Below are 19269 nucleotides of genomic sequence, written 5' to 3'. Positions count from 1 at the left end.
CACAAAACAGTTACATTTGTCCGCGTTCAGTTTGGCCTGCAGCATCAGGCTTTATCCAGGGGCACCAGGAGGAGGAACGGACTCACCCCCATACACTGCTTAGTCTTCTTCTGCTTATAATTTAGATAATATCTTTTGCTCTGATATTTAGTGTTATGCTTAATGTTCTTCTGCTCTTTGTTCTGCAGCCTCTTGTTCTTCTGCTTCTCGGTCTTCCAGGTCGTCGTCGTCTCCAGGGTCGTCGTCTCCAGGGTCGTCATCATCGGGGTGGTCTTCAGGGTCATCGTCTCCAGGGTCGTCGACATCTCAGTGGTTGTTGTCTCTGGTGTCGTCGTCATCTTAGGGGTGGTCTTCCGGGTCATCGTCTTTAGGGTCTTGAACTTGGAAATGTAGCAGAAGGTACAAGTAGGCTGAGAAAATGCCGAGAAACAGCTGATGGAACTGGAACTCGGATGGCTACCCGAAGGTCCAAGAGCCAATGGAACTACCGAGGACCAGCTGACGTTACTGGAACCCGGTTACTAAGCAGGAGGTACCCGTGCTTAAAGCACTACCAAGGACCACCTGACGTTGGTGGAACTCAGATACCCAGAGGGAGGCACCTAAGCCAAAGGCTCTGCCCGGAACCAGCTGACGGTACTGGAACCAGGATGGGGAGCAGAAGGTACAAGAGCAAAAGACACTGCCGAGAACCAGCTGACGGTACTGGAACCCGGATGGGTAGCCGAAGGTCCAAGAGCCAATGGAACTACCGAGGACCAGCTGACGTTACTGGAACCCGGTTACTAAGCAGGAGGTACCCGTGCCTGAAAGCACTACCAAGGACCACCTGACATTGGTGGAACTCAGATACCCAGAGGGAGGCACCTAAGCCAAAGGCTCTGCCCGGAAACAGCTGACGGTGCTGGAACCAGGATGGGGACCTATTCAAGCTTGTCTTCCTAGAGCCCCAACTAGCGGTGTTGGAGCAAAGGGTCAGCAGGGGGAGCAGAGTGTAGGCCGAAGCCTGCACTGGAGGCATTTGTAGGTCTGTTGTGTCTGCATGGCATTTGCAGAACACGTTGCCGGCTACACAGCAGGGGAACAGCTGGCGGTGCTAAACCCCACTGACACATTGGCTGGTGTTTTTCTCTGTGCAGCTAGCAGTACCGGGCCCCAACTGGCGGTGTTAGAGCCCAGGGTCAGCAGGAGGAAAGGGAGCAGAGTGTAGGCCGAAGCCTAATTGAACCAATTTTAAAGGTAACCTTTAACCCCCCCTCAGGGGTTACAAACTAGAAGAGCCACGCCTTATGCAGCAGTAGTGCTGCACAAGTCAAAGGTTGCTCTTTTAATTTTGTTCCTTGCACAAGCTGAATGAAACACGTACAACATTTTGGCCCTTATAGAGTCAATCTGTCTTGGAGGCGGGAGTTCCCTTCGTAATGAGACGCAGCACAGCTGGCAAAAATACCACCTTGGTGCTTGGCGCGGCCTCCTGAGCATCGCATTTTGATGTACAGGAGTCTGCGTTGTTGCGTTATCCCTTGGCCATGCGCTGCCCATCTTCTGACATCATTTCATGTCGGCTGGTGCGGTTCGCGATGCCCATGAATCCCAGCCCCGCAGTGTCTTTACAGTATTTCACACTGCGGGGCTGGGATTCATGGCCTGGCGCAGTACATAGATTCGCCTCTCGCTCGTGTCCTTACACCTGCTACAGACTGTGCGGCGTCAGCTGATCCCTTATCGCATGCCGCGGCCATGAAGCCGCACCGTCTGAAGAAGGCGGAAGGAGCTGAATGACAGCCTGGCGAAGATATGCACTGCTCATGCCCGTCAATCACACCCTCGCAGTCAAAATAAATAAGACACCGAGGGGCGTTGTGTCGGGCAGGGCGGCCGCAGAGGCGCAGCCAGCCAAACAATGATGTCAGAAGAAGGGCTGTGCTACCAAGGGGATCGTTGCGTGTCATTACAAAGGAAAATCACACCTCAGGGACGTTTTAATGGTCTCAGGGGACATTGTAGACGTGTTCTGTTCCACGGGTGCAAGGAGAATAAGTTTATGAGCCACCTTGCACACATGCAGCATTACTGCTGTACAAGGTGGCTGTAAAACATACAAACACCTGGGGGTGGGGCGACAGGATCCCTTCAATTTCAGTTCTTGTGTCTGCGTGGCTTTTGCAGGACACGATGCCGGCTACACAGCAGGGGAACAGCTGGCTGTGCTGAACCCCACTGACACATTGGCTGGTGTTTTTCTCTGTGCAGCTAGCAGTACCGGGCACCAACTGGCAGTGTTAGAGCCCAGGGTCAGCAGGAGGAGGAGAGGGAGCAGAGTGTAGGCCGAAGCCTGCACTGGCGGCAGCTTTGTGTCTGCGTGGCTGTTGCAGGACACGTTGACGGCTACACAGCAGGGGAACAGCTGGCAGTGCTGAACCCCACTGACACATTGGCGAGGAGTTTTTCTCTGTGCAGCCAGCACTTCGGGGCACCAACTGGCGGTGTTAGAGCCCAGGATCTGCAGGGGGAGCAGAGTGTAGGCCGAAGCCTAATTGAACCAATTTTAAAGGTAACCTTTAACCCCCCCTCAGGGGTTACAAACTAGAAGAGCCACGCCTTATGCAGCAGTAGTGCTGCACAAGTCAAAGGTTGCTCTTTAAATTTTTCTCCTTGCACACGCTGAATGAAACACGTATAACATTTAGCCCTTTATACAGTCAAACTGTGTTGGAGGCGAGAGTTCCCTTCGTAATGAGACGCAGCACAGATGTCAAAAATCCCACCTTGGTGCTGGGCGCAGCCTCCTGAGCGTTGTTATTTACTGTACAGGAGTCTGCGCTGTCGTGTTATCCCTTGGCCTTGCGCTGTTAGCGCTGCCCATCTTCTGACATTATTTAATGTCGGCCGTTGCGGTTCGCAATAACCATGAATCCCAGCCCCGCAGTGTCTTTACATAGTTAAAACACTGCGGGGCTGGGATTCATGGCCTGGCGCAGTACATAGGTTCGCCTCTCGCTCGTGTCCTTACACCTGCTACAGACTGTGCGGCGTCAGCTGATCCCTTATCGCATGCCACGGCCATGAAGCCGCACAGTCTGAAGAAGGCGGAAGGAGATGAGGGACAGGCGAACATATGCACTGCTCATGCCCATCAATCACACCCTCGCAGTCAAAATAAATAAGACACCGAGGGGCGTTGTGTGGGTCAGGGTGGCCGCAGAGGCGCAGCCAGCCAAACAATGATGCCAGAAGACGGGCAGCGCTACCAAGGGGGTTGCAGCGTGTCATTACAAAGGAAAGTCACACCTCCGGGACGGTTAAATGGTCACAGAGGACACATTTTTGTCGTGTTCAGTTCCACATGTGCAAGGAGAATAAGTTTATGAGCCACCTTGCACACATGCAGCATTACCGCTGTACAAGGTGGCTGTAAAACATACAAACGCCTGGGGGAGGGGGGACAGGTTCCCTTCAATTTCAGTTCTTGTGTCTGCGTGGCTGTTGCAGGACACGTTGCCGGCTACACAGCAGGGGAACAGCTGGCGGTGCTGAACCCCACTGACACATTGGCTGGTGTTTTTCTCTGTGCAGCTAGCAGTACCGGGCACCAACTGGCGGTGTTAGAGCCCAGGGTCAGCAGGAGGAGGAGAGGGAGCAGAGTGTAGGCCGAAGCCTGCACTGGCGGCAGCTTTGTGTCTGCGTGGCTGTTGCAGGACACGTTGCCGGCTACACAGCAGGGGAACAGCTGGCGTTGCTGAACCCCACTGACACATTGGCGAGGAGTTTTTCTCTGTGCAGCCAGCACTTCGGGGCACCAACTGGTGGCGTTAGAGCCCAGGATCTGCGGGAGGAGCAGAGTGTAGGCCGAAGCCTAATTGAACCAATTTTAAAGGTAACCTTTAACCCCCCCTCAGGGGTTACAAACTAGAAGAGCCACACCTTGGGCAGCAGTAATGCTGCACAAGTCAAAGGTTGCTCTTTTAAATTCTGTTCCTTGCACACGCTGAATGAAACACGTATGACATTTAGCCCCTTAAACAATCAAAACTGTCTTGGAGGCGGGAGTTTCCTTCTTAATGAGACGCAGCACAGATGTCAAGAATCCCACCTTGGTGCTGGGCGCGGCCTCCTGAGCGTCGTTATTTGCTGTACAGGAGTCTGCGCTGTCGTGTTATCCCTTGGCCTTGCGCTGTTAGCGCTGCCCGTCTCCTGACATCATTTAATGTCGGCCGGTGCGGTTCGCGATGACCATGAATCCCAGCCCCGCAGTGTCTTTACATAGTTAAAACACTGCGGGGCTGGGATTCATGGCCTGGCGCAGTACATAGGTTCGCCTCTCGCTCGTGTCCTTACACCTGCTACAGACTGTGCGGCGTCAGCTGATCCCTTATCGCATGCCACGGCCATGAAGCCGCACAGTCTGAAGAAGGCGGAAGGAGATGAGGGACAGGCGAACATATGCACTTCTCATGCCCATCAATCACACCCTCGCAGTCAAAATAAATAAGACACCGAGGGGCGTTGTGTGGGTCAGGGCGGCCGCAGAGGCGCAGCCAGCCAAATAATGATGCCAGAAGACGGGCAGCGCTACCAAGGGGGTTGCAGCGTGTCATTACAAAGGAAAGTCACACCTCCGGGACGGTTAAATGGTCACAGAGGACACATTTTTGTCGTGTTCAGTTCCACATGTGCAAGGAGAATAAGTTTATGAGCCACCTTGCACACATGCAGCATTACCGCTGTACAAGGTGGCTGTAAAACATACAAACGCCTGGGGGAGGGGGGACAGGTTCCCTTCAATTTCAGTTCTTGTGTCTGCGTGGCTGTTGCAGGACACGTTGCCGGCTACACAGCAGGGGAACAGCTGGCGGTGCTGAACCCCACTGACACATTGGCTGGTGTTTTTCTCTGTGCAGCTAGCAGTACCGGGCACCAACTGGCGGTGTTAGAGCCCAGGGTCAGCAGGAGGAGGAGAGGGAGCAGAGTGTAGGCCGAAGCCTGCACTGGCGGCAGCTTTGTGTCTGCGTGGCTGTTGCAGGACACGTTGCTGGCTACACAGCAGGGGAACAGCTGGCGTTGCTGAACCCCACTGACACATTGGCGAGGTGTTTTTCTCTGTGCAGCCAGCACTTCGGGGCACCAACTGGCGGCGTTAGAGCCCAGGATCTGCGGGAGGAGCAGAGAGTAGGCCGAAGCCTAATTGAACCAATTTTAAAGGTAACCTTTAACCCCCCCTCAGGGGTTACAAACTAGAAGAGCCACACCTTGGGCAGCAGTAATGCTGCACAAGTCAAAGGTTGCTCTTTTAAATTCTGTTCCTTGCACACGCTGAATGAAACACGTATGACATTTAGCCCCTTAAACAATCAAAACTGTCTTGGAGGCGGGAGTTTCCTTCTTAATGGGACGCAGCACAGATGTCAAGAATCCCACCTTGGTGCTGGGCGCGGCCTCCTGAGCGTCGTTATTTGCTGTACAGGAGTCTGCGCTGTCGTGTTATCCCTTGGCCTTGCGCTGTTAGCGCTGCCCGTCTCCTGACATCACTTAATGTCGGCCGGTGCGGTTCGCGATGACCATGAATCCCAGCCCCGCAGTGCCTTTACAGTGTTTCACACTGCGGGGCTGGGATTCATGGCCTGGCGCAGTACATATGTTCGTCTCTCGCTCGGGTCCTTACACCTGCTACAGACTGTGCGGCGTCAGCTGATCCCTTATCGCATGCCACGGCCATGAAGCCGCACAGTCTGAAGAAGGCGGAAGGAGATGAGTGACAACAGGCGAAGATATGCACTGCTCATGCCCGTCAATCACACCCTCGCAGTCAAAATAAATAAGACACCGAGGGGCGTTGCGTCGGGCAGGGCGGCCGCAGAGGCGCAGCCAGCCAAACAATGATGTCAGAAGACGGGCAGCGCTACCAAGGGGGTTGCAGCGTGTCATTACAAAGGAAAGTCACACCTCAGGGACGGTTTAATGGTCTCAGGGGACACATTGTAGACGTGTTACGTTCAGCGTGTGCAAGGAGAATAACTTAGTGAGCTACCTTGTACAAATGCAGCATTACTGCTGTACAAGGTGGCTGTTATACATACAAACGCCTGGGGGGGGGGGACAGGTTCCCTTCAATTTCAGTTCTTGTGTCTGCGTGGCTTTTGCAGGACACGATGCCGGCTACACAGCAGGGGAACAGCTGGCGTTGCTGAACCCCACTGACACATTGGCTGGTGTTTTTCTCTGTGCAGCTAGCATTACCGGGCACCAACTGGCGGTGTTAGAGCCCAGGGTCAGCAGGAGGAGAGGGAGCAGAGTGTAGGCCGAAGCCTGCACTGGCGGCAGCTTTGTGTCTGCGTGGCTTTTGCAGGACACGTTGCCGGCTACACAGCAGGGGAACAGCTGGCGGTGCTGAACCCCACTGACACATTGGCGGGTGTTTTTCTCTGTGCAGCCAGCACTTCGGGGCACCAACTGGCGGTGTTAGAGCCCAGGGTCAGCAGGAGGAGAGGGAGCAGAGTGTAGGCCGAAGCCTGCACTGGCGGCAGCTTTGTGTCTGCGTGGCTTTTGCAGGACACGATGCCGGCTACACAGCAGGGGAACAGCTGGCGTTGCTGAACCCCACTGACACATTGGCTGGTGTTTTTCTCTGTGCAGCTAGCATTACCGGGCACCAACTGGCGGTGTAAGAGCCCAGGGTCAGCAGGAGGAGAGGGAGCAGAGTGCAGGCCGAAGCCTGCACTGGCGGCAGCTTTGTGTCTGCGTGGCTGTTGCAGGACACGTTGCGGGCTACACAGCAGGGGAACAGCTGGCGGTGCTGAACCCCACTGACACATTGGCGGGTATTTTTCTCTGTGCAGCCAGCACTTCGGGGCACCAACTGGCGGTGTTAGAGCCCAGGATCTGCAGGGGGAGCAGAGTGTAGGCCGAAGCCTAATTGAACCAATTTTAAAGGTAACCTTTAACCCCCCCTCAGGTGTTACAAACTAGAAGAGCCACGCCTTATGCAGCAGTAGTGCTGCACAAGTCAAAGGTTGCTCTTTTAATTTTGTTCCTTGCACAAGCTGAATGAAACACGTACAACATTTTGGCCCTTATAGCGTCAATCTGTCTTGGAGGCGGGAGTTCCCTTCGTAATAAGACGCAGCACAGCTGGCAAAAATACCACCTTGGTGCTTGGCGCGGCCTCCTGAGCATCGCATTTTGATGTACAGGAGTCTGCGTTGTTGCGTTATCCCTTGGCCATGCGCTGCCCATCTTCTGACATCATTTCATGTCGGCTGGTGCGGTTCGCGATGCCCATGAATCCCAGCCCCGCAGTGTCTTTACAGTGTTTCACACTGCGGGGCTGGGATTCATGGCCTGGCGCAGTACATAGGTTCGCCTCTCGCTCGTGTCCTTACACCTGCTACAGACTGTGCGGCGTCAGCTGATCCCTTATCGCATGCAGCGGCCATGAAGCCGCACCGTCTGAAGAAGGCGGAAGGAGCTGAGTGACAGCCTGGCGAAGATATGCACTGCTCATGCCCGTCAATCACACCCTCGCAGTCAAAATAAATAAGACACCGAGGGGCATTGTGTCGGGCAGGGCGGCCACAGAGGCGCAGCCAGCCAAACAATGATGTCAGAAGAAGGGCTGTGCTACCAAGGGGGTCGTTGCGTGTCATTACAAAGGAAAGTCACACCTCAGGGATGTTTTAATGGTCTCAGGGGACACATTGTAGACGTGTTCTGTTCCACGGGTGCAAGGAGAATAAGTTTATGAGCCACCTTGCACACATGCAGCATTACTGCTGTACAAGGTGGCTGTAAAACATACAAACACCTGGGGGTGGGGCGACAGGATCCCTTCAATTTCAGTTCTGGTGTCTGCGTGGCTTTTGCAGGACACGATGCCGGCTACACAGCAGGGGAACAGCTGGCGGTGCTGAACCCCACTGACACATTGGCTGGTGTTTTTCTCTGTGCAGCTAGCAGTACCGGGCACCAACTGGCGTTGTTAGAGCCCAGGGTCAGCAGGAGGAGCAGGGGGAGCAGAGTGTAGGCCGAAGCCTGCACTGGTGGCAGCTTTGGGTCTGTTGTGTCTGCATGGCTGTTGCAGGACACGTTGCCGGCTACACAGCAGGGGAACAGCTGGCGGTGCTGAACCCCACTGACACGTTGGCGAGGTGTTTTTCTCTGTGCAGCCAGCACTTCCGGACAGCAACTAGTGGTGTTGGAGCCCGGGCTCTGCAGGTGGAGCAGAGTGTAGGCCGCAGCCTGCACTGGAGCAAGTTGAAAGGGAACCTTTAACCCCCCCCCCAGGCGTTTGTAGCTGAAAGAGCCATCTTGTACAGCACTAATGCTGGAAAAGCAAATGATGTCAGAAGACGGGCAGCGCTAAGTGTGCCTGGCCAAGGGATAACATAACAGCGCAGACTCCGGGACAGATTCAAACAACGCTGAGGAGGAGGCGCACGGCGCCAAGGGGGTAAGAATGACGGCTGTGCTGCGTCACATGACAAAGGAAAGTTCCACCGACCGGACGGTTTAACCGTGTGAGGGGACACATTTCATAAGTGTTAGGTTCAGCATGTGCAAGGAGCACCACGAAAAGAGGCACTTTTTCCCTTTGCATCATTACTGCTGCACAAGGTGTCTCCTCAGTAACAAACGCCTGGGGGGGGGACAGGTTCCCTTAAATTTAACTTGTTTTGCCTGCGTGGCGGTCGCAGGACACGTTGCCGTATACACAGCAGGGGAGCAGCAGGCATTACTGAACCCCACTAACACATTGGCGAGGTGTTTGGCTCTGTGCGGACAGCACATCTGGACGGCAACTAGCGGTGTCGGAGCCCAGGGACAGGAGGAGGAGGAGGTGGAGGAGATAGGAGGGATTGCCAAACACACAGCTGGGGAACAGCTGACGTTACTGAACCCCAATAACAGAGGAGGGACTGTTGGGACTGTGCGGACAGCACTTCTGGACGGCAACTAGCGGTGTCGGAGCCCAGGGACAGGAGGAGGAAGAGGTGGAGGAGATAGGAGGGATTGCCACACACACAGCTGGGGAACAGCTGACGTTACTGAACCCCAATAACAGAGGAGGGACTGTTGGGACTGTGCGGACAGCACTTCTGGATGGCAACTAGCGGTGTCGGAGCCCAGGGACAGGAGGAGGAGGAGGTGGAGGAGATAGTAGGGATTGCCACACACACAGATGGGGAACAGCTGACGTTACTGAACCCCAATAACAGAGGAGGGACTGTTGGGACTGTGAGGACAGCACTTCTGGACGGCAACTAGCGGTGTTGGAGCCCAGGGACAGGAGGAGGAGGAGGTGGAGGAGATAGGAGGGATTGCCACACACACAGCTGGGGAACAGCTGACGTTACTGAACCCCAATAACAGAGGAGGGACTGTTGGGACTGTGCGGGCAGCACTTCTGGACGGCAACTAGCGGTGTCGGAGCCCAGGGACAGGAGGAGGAGGAGGTGGAGGAGATAGGAGGGATTGCCACACACACAGCTGGGGAACAGCTGACTTTACTGAACCCCAATAACAGAGGAGGGACTGTTGGGACTGTGCGGACAGCACTTCTGGACGGCAACTAGCGGTGTCAGAGCCCAGGGACAGGAGGAGGAGGAGGTGGAGGAGATAGGAGGGATTGCCACACACACAGCTGGGGAACAGCTGACGTTACTGAACCCCAATAACAGAGGAGGGACTGTTGAGACTGTGCGGGCAGCACTTCTGGACGGCAACTAGCGGTGTCGGAGCCCAGGGACAGGAGGAGGAGGAGGTGGAGGAGATAGGAGGGATTGCCACACACACAGCTGGGGAACAGCTGACGTTACTGAACCCCAATAACAGAGGAGGGACTGTTGGGACTGTGCGGGCAGCACTTCTGGACGGCAACTAGCGATGTCGGAGCCCAGGGACAGGAGGAGGAGGTGGAGGAGATAGGAGGGATTGCCACACACACAGCTGGGGAACAGCTGACGTTACTGAACCCCAATAACAGAGGAGGGACTGTTGGGACTGTGCGGACAGCACTTCTGGATGGCAACTAGCGGTGTCGGAGCCCAGGGACAGGAGGAGGAGGAGGTGGAGGAGATAGGAGGGATTGCCACACATACAGCTGGGGAACAGCTGACGTTACTGAACCCCAATAACAGAGGAGGGACTGTTGGGACTGTGCGGGCAGCACTTCTGGACGGCAACTAGCGGTGTCGGAGCCCAGGGACAGGAGGAGGAGGAGGTGGAGGAGATAGGAGGGATTGCCACACACACAGCTGGGGAACAGCTGACGTTACTGAACCCCAATAACAGAGGAGGGACTGTTGGGACTGTGCGGACAGCACTTCTGGACGGCAACTAGCGGTGTTGGAGCCCAGGGACAGGAGGAGGAAGAGGTGGAGGAGATAGGAGGGATTGCCACACACACAGCTGGGGAACAGTGCACAAGCATGTGGAGGGACACATAAAACACGCGCTACTGAATGCCGTCAGTAGCAAGGTCCACCTCACCACCGATGCGTGGACCAGTCAACATGGACAGGGGCGATACCTTTCCCTCACTGCCCATTGGGTTAATGTCGTTGAGCCGGGTACAGATCGTGCGAGGGGCGCAGGACGTGTCCTGCCCACTCCAAGGATTGCAGGAATCCATTCTGTACGCATTGACTCCTCTTACACCAGTTCCTCAGAATCATCGCTGCAGGAGCCGTCACAGTCCACCTCCACATGGACCCGTGATGAACGTTTACCTGTTACGACCGACATGAGCACAGCCGTGGCCAAACGTCAACAGGCCGTCTTGAAATTAATTTCTTTGGGGAATCGAAGCCACACAGCGCAGGAGCTCTGGAATGCCATCAAGCAGGAGAGCGATGTGTGGTTTGTGCCAGCGAATCTCCAGCCAGGCATGGTAGTGTGTGATAATGGCCGAAATCTGGTGGCAGCTCTGGGCCTCGGCAACCTCACTCACATCCCATGTCTGGCACATGTGCTCAATTTGGTTGTGCAGAGTTTTTTGAGGGACTATCCGGATCTTGATGCACTGCTGCACAAGGTCCGCCTAGAGTGTGCTCACTTGCGGCGTTCCAGCACGGCAAAAGCGCGCATTGCGGCTCTGCAGCGCCGACACCGCCTGCCGGAACATCGCATTATATGTGACCTACCTACCAGGTGGAATTCCATGTTACATATGTTGGAGCGGTTGTGTGAGCAGCAGCAAGCTGTAATGGAGTACCAGCTGCTTCAGGCGCAAAGAAGTCGCACTCAGCGCCGTTCAGACTTCACAACCACAGAGTGGGCCACTATGAATGACGTCTGCCAGGTTTTGCGTCCCTTCGATTATTCCACGCGGATGGCGAGTGCAGATGATGCACTAGTCAGCATGACTGTCCCAAAGTTGGAGATTACAATAATGTTTTTTACAATGTAAATTGTACTTGAAATATGCCTTTAAATACTTGAATTGATGCACTCTATTGATGTGTAGTATGTGCAGCGCCCCCACTGCCGCAGGGCCGAGGGGTACCCGGTACCGGGCCTCTGAGTCTCTGCTCTGGGGTTGTCACGGAGGCTAGACCCGGTCCGTGACCCTGCTGAGGGGCGCCCAATAAAAGATGTGGGTGGTGATGGTCTGGGATGATATTATGGTGCGGTGAAGTGCCGGTCGCGGTAAATAATGAGGACACCAGGTTGCAGTCTCTTTACCTCTTTACTGAAGGCTTCAGGGTCCTCAATCCGGAATACGGTTAACTGGGCTGCGCAAGCCCGGCCGGTCCAATGGCACGTCCAGAGTTCCCTTTGCGGGTGGAAATCTGTGCCTACCTTCTAGCGCTTGTGTGTTGTGGTCCTCCCCTGCTGTGCTTACGGGATAGTACCCCACAACTGTTGTGTCTGTTTCTCGTGTTCCCTCACAACTCGATTCTGATGTTCTTCTACGTCCCCCAGATGCTATGGTAAGGATGCACCCGTATGACGGGGAGGCTCGGAGCTCTTCCGGGACTCTAGCGTCGCCCCACTCCTGTTGTTACCCACCTTGTGTCTTCCTAGGTCAATTGGGTGAGACAGCCCGCCTATAACTGACTGTCCTGCCGTAGGTTTGAAGTATTGCTTGGAGCCTAATACTTCCTCGGCGTTCCGGCCACCGGCTGTGCGCCTCAGTAGGATGTTGCCTCATCTTACAGCACGACTCCTACTGGTATTCTCCTTGTTGCGTTGATCTCGTTTCTCACTCAGCACAATAAATCTCGCTTCTTGTCCTTTCTTGGGGTACCGCCGCGATGAAGTGCAGGCGCGGTCCCGTAACGTTCTCTCTGTTTGCTAGGCCTCTGTCAGGATCCCACCCCTGACAGGGACCCCCCTGAGTCTCTCCCTGCAACACCCTCTGCCACCAGGTGTTGCCTGTTCGATTCCCAGTCAGCTTTCTCACTCACTTCCTATCCAACCCCCAGTTTTACCAGACGGTGAGGAGTGGCCTAATACATAGTGCCCTTAGCTCCCCCTGGAGGCCAGACTGTGAAATGTATTGGTGTCTGTGATACCTGGTCAGGTGAACTCCTTCAATGCCATCAGACGTACCATAGCCCCCCTTAGCGGCGGAGCATCAGTACTGCAACGACCAGGACTGTGGGGCGCTGCACTCCCCCCGATTAAATCCAGTACTCCTGGACTGGGAAGAAAACAACAATACATGTCAGCAAAAAGACATACAATTTTTAGAAATGCAGTAACAATAAGCAATTTTTGAACAGGGCTTCCCTTTATGGGAGGTGAGGACACTTGAGCGTTACAAACATAATTAAATATTATAAGTAACATACTATAAATAACTTTTCTTACCCAACCGGGTATTCTACTAAGTGCAAATTTCTGAACTATAATTTAACATTGCCTTTAAGGACGTACACGCTAAATCCACTAAAGACCTTCTTATAAAACATTATAAGGCAAATCAACTTTTCTGCATTCTCCTTCTTTACATCTGCAGGACCGCCTGTCTTATCCGCTCCAGACCTACTGCCTCTCCTTTCTGTTACAGGACCGCCCCTTTCTGCCCGGGCCTACTGCCTTTCTGCGACTATACACAGTATAGAACATATCATCCATCTCTCAGTTCAAGATCACCGAGCCATCTCTGTATGGCTCCTAGGAGGACTCACTGACTAACCCCATCTGGGTTCACTTTCTGTCCTCATTCTCTTACACATTATTAAACATTCCTTACAATTAACTAGTTTTCTACATATAACTTCTACATATTAGCATTATTACTTCTTCTTTCAAGACATTATTGCCATTTAACCATCTTAAGGCAACACTGTTCATAAGTGCAACATGTGAACATCCCCGTTAAGAGGGGACCAAGTCTCTATGAGGTAGTGCAACTTCTCAAGCTGCAAGTCTGTTTGCAGTAAGGACTCCGGTGCTGTTTCCAAGAACATTTCTTCGCAAAGAGTCCTTTCTTTATGTAAAACCAGTAGAGGACACCTTTAAGAAGGTGCAAACTATTTACAGCATCAGTTTGCAAATCATTCACCGTCCATGATTCGGCAGTCTCTTGATAACTGTGCAAAAGTAGAAAACAAACAAAAAGCAATAGGGATCCCGGGTCAACAAAGGGATCCCTTTAAGAATAACCCTAAACGGGTTTTAGCAGCAGAACAGCAGGAAAACAAACAGTTAACTATTTACATGTTCAGAAGATTAGGACATTTACTTGAACCACTCAGGAGGCAGCACCGGCGGAGGCAACTCCTTTGGATATTGCCTGCCGCCTGGTACTGCGTAAGGGGGAGTGTTGTCCCATCTGGGGATCTGCGTACCCACTGTCTTCCGTTCTGGGGCAGCTAGAGCACCGACCACCTGAGAAGATGCCTCCTTGGCCACGATGGTGGTTGAGGTGACGATGCTGCAGGTCGTGGTCTTGACAATAGTGCGCGTTGGAGTGACCATGGTGGTCCTGGTGATGACCGTGGGCTGACCACAAGGGGGCACCTTGGCTATGGGGGACAGCTTCTCCGACACTTTAGTCGGGGGTGTCACGGGGTTGCGCTTCTTACGAATATTTAGGGTGAACCACCCCTTTTCCCCAAAATGCCGGGTGTAAGTGACTCCGTCCCCCGGGTAGAGATCCCGATCTGGGTGGCCCTCTCTGAGATGAGACTCCACATCCCACCGGTTAACAAAGACTTCGGCGTACAGGCCCGGCTCTTTTATAAAGCCCCAGCGTCTGCGGAGCTTGAAGGTGACAACGGTGCCCTGCCTGCGCGGGGCCTGGTGAGCGGTGGGGTCCTTGCGGGTGTGATAGAAATATATATATCATGTAGATCTCACTTGCATGTATACTCCTCTATAATCAAATATATACTTATATGCTCACAGCTAATATATATATTATAATCAATGGTTTAAAATGGCTGACACGAACTGAACTGATATAAGCCTGATATAACCCAGACAGATCATATGGGGTTTTCCACCCCTAAAAGCAGAAGAGAGTCAGATGTTTGGTGACTGCTGGTCAGGTGTCTCCACTTTGTCCTAGACAGAGAACTCGAGTTTAGTTGCTTGATCAGCAGTCATATGAGCATTAATCACAATATTCCATATATGTTTAGATAACCAATGACAGAGGAGCTAGACAATATGATAATTAACTAACCACCCCTGACAACCCCTAACCACTCCTTTCTATGTAAAAATATAAAACTATGTATGTACAATAAAGTATCAGTATTGATGGAATGTTGTTCTGTCACAGTTGTGTACAGTCCATTCTTGATGAGCGCTCAAAATACTCAGTCTAATTGGGAGCGGCCACAGCACACACAGGGATATATTTATCCAACCCTAATATTTCCATAACAGAATGGCGCCCAACGTGGGGCACGAACCCACGACCCTGAGATTAAGAGTCTCATGCTCTACCGACTGAGCTAGCCGGGTTAACAAAGACTTCGGCGTACAGGCCCGGCTCTTTTATAAAGCCCCAGCGTCTGCGGAGCTTGAAGGTGACAACGGTGCCCTGCCTGCGCGGGGCCTGGTGAGCGGTGGGGTCCTTGCGGGCCCGGTCCTTGACCGCCAAGTCTTTTTGATGGTTGGTCTCTAGGCCGGCCTGATACGCCTTTTCCTTCTCCTCCCACTGCTGTTCCAGCTGGGTCTGGTATTCCTCCCAGCTTAGGGCCTGCACCATCTCTCCTTCCTGTGTCTTCACCCCGGGGAACCCCATGAGGTTGGATCCTGGGTTCACCCAGCGGCACACTGTGCGCACCGCATGAACACACAGCAGGGTAGTTGGTGGAATTGGGGGTTTCAGGCGGTGTTCCAGACCCGTTGTCTCCTCCCATGGTAACAGGCGCTGGAGTCTATGGGTCCCAGGGAGAGGGGGTGCCGCAACGGGGCCTACTAGCAAGTCCTCTGCCAGCGGGATGGGGTCGGTGGACTTACCAGCCGGTGCAGGTTCCTCCTCCGCGGCGGGATCCGATGCCAGAGGACTTTCTTCTGGCGCCACCTGGTGCGGAGCCTGGGCCTTCACGTTCAACTGGAGGAGCTGGTGGATCAAGCCCTCCATCTCAGCCTGCAAGAGATCAGTGCTGTCCGTGGAGAATTGGCTACGGTGCTCATCCGGGTAGTTGGGGGAGACTTCTGCTTCAACCCCACATTCGGGTCCCGAGCTGCTGGCCATGGCGTCCTCCACGTTGGTCACTTCCTGATCCTTTTCCCGCTCTCTCCTTCGTGGGCGGTTCCGTTTCTTCTTTCTCCGCCCACCATTGAGGATCAGGAGGCGGATCTCGGCTGCTGACGGGCACGTCCTCACGGTGCAGAAATATTTAGACTGGGCGGCCATTGTCCTTCGCGCTCTTCAGCTCATTAACGCCCACTTCCACGCCCTTCTTCTTCTCCTGCGCTCTCCTCAGGGCACTGTGATGGCGGGTCTTGGCGGTAAATAACAATACACAGTCCTTGTAATAAATCTCAATCCAAGCACAGTAAATCACAGCTCCAAGGCACACATGACCCGATTCCTCAGGCTTAAGTAGATCCTGTTCGTGACGCCAAGTTTGCAGCGCCCCCACTGCCGCAGGGCCGAGGGGTACCCGGTACCGGGCCTCTGAGTCTCTGCTCTGGGGTTGTCACGGAGGCTAGACCCGGTCCGTGACCCTGCTGAGGGGTGCCCAATAAAAGATGTGGGTGGTGATGGTCTGGGATGATATTATGGTGCGGTGAAGTGCCGGTCGCGGTAAATAATGAGGACACCAGGTTGCAGTCTCTTTACCTCTTTACTGAAGGCTTCAGGGTCCTCAATCCGGAATACGGTTAACCGGGCTGCGCAAGCCCGGCCGGTCCAATGGCACGTCCAGAGTTCCCTTTGCAGGTGGAAATCTGTGCCTACCTTCTAGCGCTTGTGTGTTGTGGTCCTCCCCTGCTGTGCTTACGGGATAGTACCCCACAACTGTTGTGTCTGTTTCTCATGTTCCCTCACAACTCGATTCTGATGTTCTTCTTCGTCCCCCAGATGCTATGGTAAGGACACACCCGTATGACGGGGAGGCTCGGAGCTCTTCCGGGACTCTAGCGTCGCCCCACTCCTGTTGTTACCCCCCTTGTGTCTTCCTAGGTCAATTGGGTGAGACAGCCCGCCTATAACTGACTGTCCTGCTGTAGGTTTGAAGTATTGCTTGGAGCCTAATACTTCCTCGGCATTCCGGCCACAAGCTGTGCGCCTCAGTAGGATGTTGCCTCGTCTTACAGCACGACTCCTACTGATATTCTCCTTGTTGCGTTGATCTCGTTTCTCACTCAGCACAATAAATCTCGCTTCTTGTCCCTTCTTGGGGTACCGCCGCGATGAAGTGCAGGCGCGGTCCCGTAACGTTCTCTCTGTTTGCTAGGCCTCTGTCAGGATCCCACCCCTGACAGGGACCCCCCTGAGTCTCTCCCTGCAACACCCTCTGCCACCAGGTGTTGCCTGTTCGATTCCCAGTCAGCTTTCTCACTCACTTCCTATCCAACCCGCAGTTTTACCAGACTGTGAGGAGTGGCCTAATACATAGTGCCCTTAGCTCCCCCTGGAGGCCAGACTGTGAAATGTATTGGTGTCTGTGATACCTGGTCAGGTGAACTCCTTCAATGCCATCAGACGTACCATAGCCCCCTTAGCGGCGGAGCATCAGTTCTTCAACGACCAGGACTCTGGGGCGCTGCATATGCAGCACACACTATAAAATTAATCTCACCACTTAGCTGACAGACAGAAGATAGCTACGTGGGTGGAGTTGCTAGACAGAGCAGTAGCTGTGAATAGAAATGGGCGAACTTGAACAGTAAAGTTCGGAGTCTGTACCGAACACGGATTTCACCATGAAGTCCATGTTACTGTTTGGGTTCGGCACCCCAACACAGGGTGTTTCTTGTGCTGTCATCTGTATGACAGTGTGAGAAACTCAGCGGCTCTGATCGGCAGTGCGATCATTACCACTGGTCAAAGTGCTGTGGTTCCCATGCTGTCAGATGACAGAGTGAGCCCGCAGCTGTGACCGGAGGTAAAAAGTTTACTTCCAATCACAGGCATTCGCTGATGGGACTACTACTCCCATCAGCCTACGCCTGCTGTTGATAATAACAGCCAGAGTAGGCAGCAGCTGATGGGAGTATTTATCAGCCAGTGCCTGCTTTATAAATAAATAAATAAATAAATAAAAAATGGCATGGGTTCCCCTGTATTTTTGATAACCAGTCAGGCAAAACTGACAGTGGGGGGCTGCAAACCCTCAGCTGTCAGCTTTTGCAAGGCTGGTTGTCCAGAATAGAGGAGTCCTAAGCCGTTTTTTATAATTATTTCAAACGAGGTACGGTATGCCCCATTCTTGACAACCAGCCAAGCTGGAATTTCTCACGGTGAACTGTGGTGATCACTGAGCTCAACTCTGCACGCAAGCTTTTTGGAGATGGAAATTTCTTTCTCCAGCAGAACTTGGCACCTGTCCACATTGCCAAAAGTACCAGTACCTGGTTTAAAAACAAGAGTATCACTGTGCTTGATTGGCCAGCAAACTCCCCGACCTTAATCCCATAGAGAATCTATGGGATATTGTCAAGAGGAAGATGAGAGACACCAGACTCAACAATGCAGATGAGCTGAAGGCTGCAATCAAAGCAACCTGGGCTTCCATAACAGCTCAGCAGTGCAACACGCTGATAGCTTCCACGCCATACCGCATTGATGCAGTAATTGATTCAAAAGGAGCCCCGACAAAGTATTGAGTGCATTTACTGAACATACATTTCAGTAGGCCAACATTTCAGATTTTAAAATTATTTTTCAAGCTGGTTTTATAAAGTATTCTAATTTACTGAGATAATGACTTTTGGATTTTCGTTGGCTGCAAGCCATAATCATCAACATTAACAGAAATAAACACTTGAAATAGATCATTCTGTTTGCAATGACTCTATATCAGGGGTGGGCAAATAATTTTCCTGAGGGACCACATGAGAGACCATGACTGTTGTGGAGGGCCGAACCAATAGACTGAAATTAATTCTGCTCAATATTAATATCAATATATTACAATTATATTATTGGTAATTTATATTAATTGTATCACTTAATATTGAGCAGAATTAAGTATACGGACATCCCCCTATATATCGTTTGAACCTGAGTACAGCCCCTATCGTTTGAGCACCCCCACAGCCCCTTACATGAGGCATGAGCCCCACACAGCCTCCCCTATATGCGGCATGAGCCCCACACAGCCTTCCTCATATGAGGCATGAGCTCCACACAGCCTCCCCATTATGCGGTATGAGGCGCACACAGTCCCACTAATTCTGCACCGCTAGCACTGCTGCTGCTGTACTCTCTTCTGTGCTCTGGCCCCCTGGATGCTAATTAATGGGCTCACTCTTAACGGTGCATAGCTGCTGCTTTGTCCTTGGCCTATAGCCCATGTGGACCCTTTGGGTGCTCCCGCCCTACTCCACTCTTCCAGGAACTATTCCCTGACTTACCAAGCAGTAGCCCCTCCTATTGTTAACTATCTGCTATCCTACTTATAGTGCCCCCATCTAGTGGCCACCTTGGGGTACTACTCCCCTATCACTATACCTAATGAATGGCCCAGGGGTACTCACTTTCCCTATCATGTAGCAAATGTGCAAAACATATTATACATAAGAACATTAATGGCAATACATGTTATTAGTGTAGCAGTACCAAAAATACAGTAGTGATTGTCACTGATCCCTCTCCGTGCTGCCACTAATTCATCACGTATCTGCTCTCAGCATGTGACT

Source organism: Ranitomeya variabilis, chromosome 1 (genome assembly GCF_051348905.1).
Source record: "Ranitomeya variabilis isolate aRanVar5 chromosome 1, aRanVar5.hap1, whole genome shotgun sequence".
NCBI classification, from domain to species: domain Eukaryota; kingdom Metazoa; phylum Chordata; class Amphibia; order Anura; family Dendrobatidae; genus Ranitomeya; species Ranitomeya variabilis.
Note: the sequence above shows the minus strand (reverse complement) of the source record.